The sequence below is a fragment of the Chiloscyllium plagiosum genome, chromosome 11 (genome assembly GCF_004010195.1).
Source record: "Chiloscyllium plagiosum isolate BGI_BamShark_2017 chromosome 11, ASM401019v2, whole genome shotgun sequence".
Lineage (NCBI taxonomy): Eukaryota > Metazoa > Chordata > Chondrichthyes > Orectolobiformes > Hemiscylliidae > Chiloscyllium > Chiloscyllium plagiosum.
Window position 1 is genome coordinate 68,375,254 of NC_057720.1, and position 6,000 is coordinate 68,381,253.

The following is a 6,000-nucleotide window of genomic DNA, read 5'->3' on the forward strand; positions in this document are numbered from 1 at the left end:
CACAAGGGGGAGCAACCTCTCTGTATCTTCACTGTTGAGTCCCTAAGATTCTTGTATGTTTCAATAAAGATGCCTGTCATTCTTCTAATCTCCAATGAGTAAATGCCCAACCTACTCAACCTCTTGTAATAAGAAAATCCTTCCATTCCCAGGGTCAATCTAATGAACCTTTTCCAACACTGGTATTGGATAAGGGGAGCAAATTGTTTACACTATTCCATATTCTGTCTGTTCAGTGCCTTGCATAGTTTTAGTTATGATTTCCCTATTTTTCATGCTCCATTCCATTTGAGATAATCTCAATTCCCTACTACTTGCTGAACTTGCAATGCTGGCTTTTTGTGATTCATACACAAGGACCCCAAAATATTTGTGCTGTAGCTTTCTGACATACCACAGCCAAAAGGACTAGCCACACTACCATACATCAGGAGCATCTCAGAACTGACAGCCAGACTACTGCGACCCCTAGGACTCATAACGGCACACAAACCAACAGCCACGCTCAGACAACAACTCACCAGAACGAAGGACCCGATACCCAACATGAGCAAGACGAATGTAGTGTACAAAATACCATGCAAGGACTGCACTAAACACTATATAGGACAAACAGAAAGACAGCTAACAATCCGCATACATGAATATCAACTAGCCACGAAACGTCACGACCAGCTATCCTTAGTAGCCACACACGCAGACAACAAGCAACATGAATTCGACTGGGACAACACTACTATCATAGGGCAAGCCAGACAGAGAACAGCCAGGGAATTCCTAGAAGCATGGCATTCATCCACAAACTCCATCAACAAACACATCGACCTGGACCCAATATACCAACCACTACAACGGACAGCTGAAACTGACAACCGGAAGCGGCAGGACAGACCACTATAAACACCGGAGGAAACATCAAAGAAGCGCTTTGCAGGAGGCTCCCAAGCACTGATGATGTCGCCTAGCCAGGGGACGAAACGTTTGCTACAAAATCTTCCAGCTCGGCGAACAGAACCACAACAACGAGCACCCGAGCTACAAATCTTCGCACAAACTTTGAGTTTCTGTAGTGTCTTCTCATTTAAATTATTAGTTCATCTTTTCTTCTTGCCACTGAGCATAACCTTATATTTTCCCACATTGTTTTCCATCTGCCAGGTTTTCGCTCACGCATTTAACATACCTATATCCCTCTGTAGATTCCTTGTGTCATCCTCCCTGCTTGCCTCCCCATCTATTTTTGCACCCTCCAAAAACTCAGCAAATTGCATTCACAACCATCATCCAATAGCATATACTGTAAATTGTCAAAGACCTTCAAGAAAATTGAAAGGCGAAAGATATTTCATATGGAATGTTCACTATACTCAGTAATTCAGGCAGAATCTGCGGAAGATGATGAGTATTTCCAGCATTCCTTGCTTTCATTTCAGATTTCTAGTATCCCTTTGTTGTCCCTGTGCTTATCTGTCTACTGACTTGGTTGTGTATTGGTTTCCTTAAACCCTCAATTAATTAGATGGTGTTGATGCTTTTGAGTGACTGCACTTGAGGCACAATTTATTTGTTCCCAACTCTGTCTTAAAATTATGCCTAATGCCTTCAATACTTCCCAGTTACATTTTGTAAAATTCCACCATTCTTAACTAATTCATATTCAGCATAATGTGAATCAGATGAAAATATATGCATGCTGCAATAGTGCTGTCATTTAAGTTTTGATTCCAGGAGCAGAATTATTGTGAATGAACCTCAAACTTCCTCTTCTACCACCCATATATTGTCTTACAATTCATTTGCAGTTTTGTCTAACACATATTCTGATGGTTGTGACACTTATCTGGAACAGATTTGTTCTGATTCATCTGATTTGATCATTGATTCTATGTTTTCAGAGTAATTGTTCCCAACACAAGTTCGGACTGTGATCCATCTGTATGCTTAGTTACATTGGTGTCATGCACGTGTGCAGTTGTACCTGTAATCATCCTTACACACCATAACATTACATTTTAAACTAGCTTCATATATCCTTGGATAGAGAGGAAGAAAAGGAAACAAAAGTGAGGGGAATCTTAAATCCTTCAAGCATTATTGAAGACTGTACCAGCTTTACAACATCTTAAACATAATACTGATACTATAGATATTTAAGCGAATTGGGGTTTTATATTTTTTAATTCTTGCAGTTAATATTTCCCCGAAAGGTTTCTTTGTAATTCCGAAATTTGGCTATAACTGTGTAATTACCTTTTATGCTAATTGCTTCACAATCTGCCTTTTAGAACTTCAAGTCCCCTCTTCAGGAACTTTCTCCTTTTCGAAAGACAGTATTACATAAATACAAATTCTTTTATGAACTTGGGATATTCCAAATTGCTTTCCATCCAATACTTGAACTGTTGTCACTATTGCTACGTCAAAGATGGCAACCAATTTGTGACTGCAGTTGGAGAAATATGGGTATAATCTGTTTTTTTTAATTCTGAGGGATATCAGAGAGTACTTGCCACCACCTCTGCATAGTGACATGGATGCTTTTACATTTACCTAAGAAGGCATACTGGTTTCATATTTTATTCTAAAGAAAGTGTAGGACCACCAGTGGTATGAGCATAGGTAATGTGATCAAAGTCTCTTTTTTTCTAGGACCTAAAACCACAAACCTCTGATTTAAAAGTGCCACTGAGCAGAGGCTGATTGCCCAAGGCCGAAGAATTCTAAACTTGGAATAAAGATTTAGCGATAGATGTAAAGAAAAGCTTCCCAAATTTAGCCAAGATCTATTTTTGCATGTTTTACAGTTCTCTTTTCTGGTTCTCCCATTCTGTCAGTTTCTAACTTACACAAGCCAGGCATGCTTTGTTCATTTCGTTGTTTAACCTCTTATGTTCTTCAGACCTATATTTATTTGTCTAATGAAAGCGAAGTGTCCCTGATTTACAAACATCCAACCTAAGAATGCAGTCCCATGCAGAGCTGTAATTTTAAATGTGACATCCGAACATTTGTTCCTTACGGATGGCTACTTAATATTGTACTGATTTCTGTATGAATGGACTTGGAAACCTGTTCACAACCCAGGGACTGCCTGTAGTTCTTTACAGAGACACCATCACCATTCATAATTGATACCAAAACCTCACGCCATGTTACAAATATGGCAGGACATTGTGTCATTATTTAAAAACTGAGCTCAGTAAGCTATTTTTCAAACATTACTGAGTAAATGAAATGCTTACATTTTTTTTTTTTGCAATTGTAAGACCCCACCACCAGGGATATATTTCCCTCCCCACCCCTCTCCGCCTTCCGCAAAGACCATTCCCTCCGTGACTACCTGGTCAGGTCCACGCCCCCCTACGACCCACCCTCCCATCCTGGCACTTTCCCCTGCCACCGCAGGAACTGTAAAACTTGCGCCCACACCTCCTCCCTCACCTCCATCCAAGGCCCCAAAGGAGCTTTCCACATCCATCAAAGTTTTACCTGCACATCCACTAATATCATCTATTGTATCCGTTGCTCCCGATGCGGTCTCCTCTACATTGGGGAGACTGGGCGCCTCCTAGCAGGGCGCTTTAGGGAACATCTCCGAGACACCCGCACCAATCAACCAAATCGCCCCGTGGCTCAACATTTCAACTCCCCCTCCCACTCTGCCGAGGATATGGAGGTCCTGGGCCTCCTTCACCGCCTCTCCCTCACCACCAGATGCCTGGAGGAAGAACGCCTCATCTTCTGCCTCGGAACACTTCAACCCCAGGGCATCAATGTGGATTTTAACAGTTTCCTCATTTCCCCTTCCCCCACCTCATCCTAGCTTCTAACCTCCAGCAACTCGATCCCCTGACCTGTCCGGACTTGTCCGACCTGCCCAGCTCGTTTTCCACCTATCCACTCCACCCTCTCCTCCCTGACCTATCACCTTCATCTCCTTCCCCACTGACCTATTGTACTCTATGCTACTCTATCCCCACCCTCACCCTCCTCTAGCTTATCTCTCCATGCTTCAGGCTCTCTGCCTTTATTCCTGATGAAGGGCTTTTGCCCGAAACGTCGATTTTGCCTGTCCTCAGATGCTGCCTGAATTGCTGTGCTCTTCCAGCACCACTGATCCAGAATCTGGTTCTCAAGTATTTGTCTTGCTCTCTCCAGCATTGGTTATCTTCCTTGTTAGTCTGCTTAAATGTTTAGTGCTTGTGTTAAGTTCTTTTTCCTGAGATCGTTACACAGTTGATGCAACTGCAACACACCAACTTCTGTGAACAACCAAAATTTTATTAAGCAAGTACAGTATAAGCTGTGGAGAAACTCTTAACACACTTCGCCATGCTTGCAAAGCACTTCGAGAGGCCTTTGACCAAAGGAACAAAACCTTTACATCACAATCAGCAATGTCCATGAGACAATCCCTAAGGCACTCCCCCATAGTCACATGTCACTCAAGATACAATGCAGTGACCTAATTATCTCCAGAAACAATGTAATATAAATCATCCCTTAATGGTCAAATCTGTTGCAAATCTTTTTTTTAACTACAGGGGGTAGTCAAAATTCCAACAGTTATGTTCTTATTGGTTTCTGAATAGGGTGATGCAAATGTAAATTATCTCTGAATAATAGGAGATGGCCATGTAGGTGGCTCTGAATGGCCAGGGATAGGAATGTAAATTCACTTGCAATCTACCTGAAAGTCAGAGGCACCCCACCCTAACCTTAAGACATCCAATTTTCTGCAGATCAGCAGAGCAAATTAACTCTTTAATGACACTTGAAATCACTTATACAGAAGAAATAATACATCGGGGAGACAACTATGTCTTGAATCTTCTCTGGCTCTTTGGAAGCATAATCCAGTGAATCTCATGCCCTCTTGCTCCATATCTTTGCAATGTTTTCTCCTTCAGGGTTTTATCCAGTTTTATTTAGAAGGCTGCAGTTGAAATGAATCAATAATTATATCATATAATGTTTTCCAAACGCTAATCACTCACTCCATAAAGGGCATTTTCCTTTTTATTTGGGGTCTGTCTCTTTACCAAGCAAAAATCTGTGCCCTGCTGTTATTGACCCTTTAGTTGTTGAAAACTGTTTTATTTGTTTATGATTATTCCAACCTTTCATAAAATATAAAAAATCTCTATCAAATTTCTCCAGAGCATTCTCTGTTCTAAGGAAAATCGTCTGAGATTCTCCAGTACATGTAATGCTAATCCCTCCTCCTAGCAACCACTGCAGTAAATCAATGGTACTCTATAAATCATTCATGTCGTAGAGATGTACAGCATGGAAATAGACCCTTCGGTCCAACCTGTCCACACCGACCAGATATCCCAACCCAATCTAGTCCCACCTGCCAGCACCCGGCCCATTTCCCTCCAAACCCTTCCTTTTCATATACCCATCCAAATGCCTCTGGCAGCTCATTCCATACATGTACCACCCTCTGCATGAAAAAGTTGCCCCTTAGGTCTCTTTTATATCTTTCCCCTCTCACCCTAAACCTATGCCCTCTAGTTCTGGACTCCCTGATTCCAGGGAAAAGACTTAGGCATGGATAGGATAAATAGATAGTCATAATTTTGTAAACCTCTATCAGGTTACCCCGCAACCCCTGATGCTCCAGGGAAAACAGCCCCAGCCTGTTCAGTCTCTCCCGATGGTTTAAATCCTCCAACCCTGGCAACATCATTGTAAATCTTTCCTGAACCCTTTCGAGTTTCACAACATCTCTCCGATAGGAAGGAGACCAGAATTTCACGCAATATTCCAACAGTGTCCGAACCAATGTCCTGTACAGCCGCAACATGACCTCCCAACTCCTGTACTCGATACTTTGACCAGTAAAGGAAAACATACTAAACGCCGCCTTCACTATTCTGTCTACCTGCGACTCCACTTTCAAGGAGCTATGAACCTGCACTCCAAGGTCTCTTTGTTCAGCAACACTCCCTAGGACCTTACCATTAAGTGTATAGGTCCTGCTAAGATTTGCTT

At 42.0% G+C, this 6,000-nt stretch overlaps 1 protein-coding gene across 1 annotated transcript in view; it reads left to right on the plus strand.

Annotated features, from left to right (window-relative positions):
- The window catches only part of prpf38b (pre-mRNA processing factor 38B), a 32,005-nt gene that overhangs the window by 10,602 nt on the left and 15,403 nt on the right, over window positions 1-6,000 (plus strand). The window lies entirely within an intron of this gene.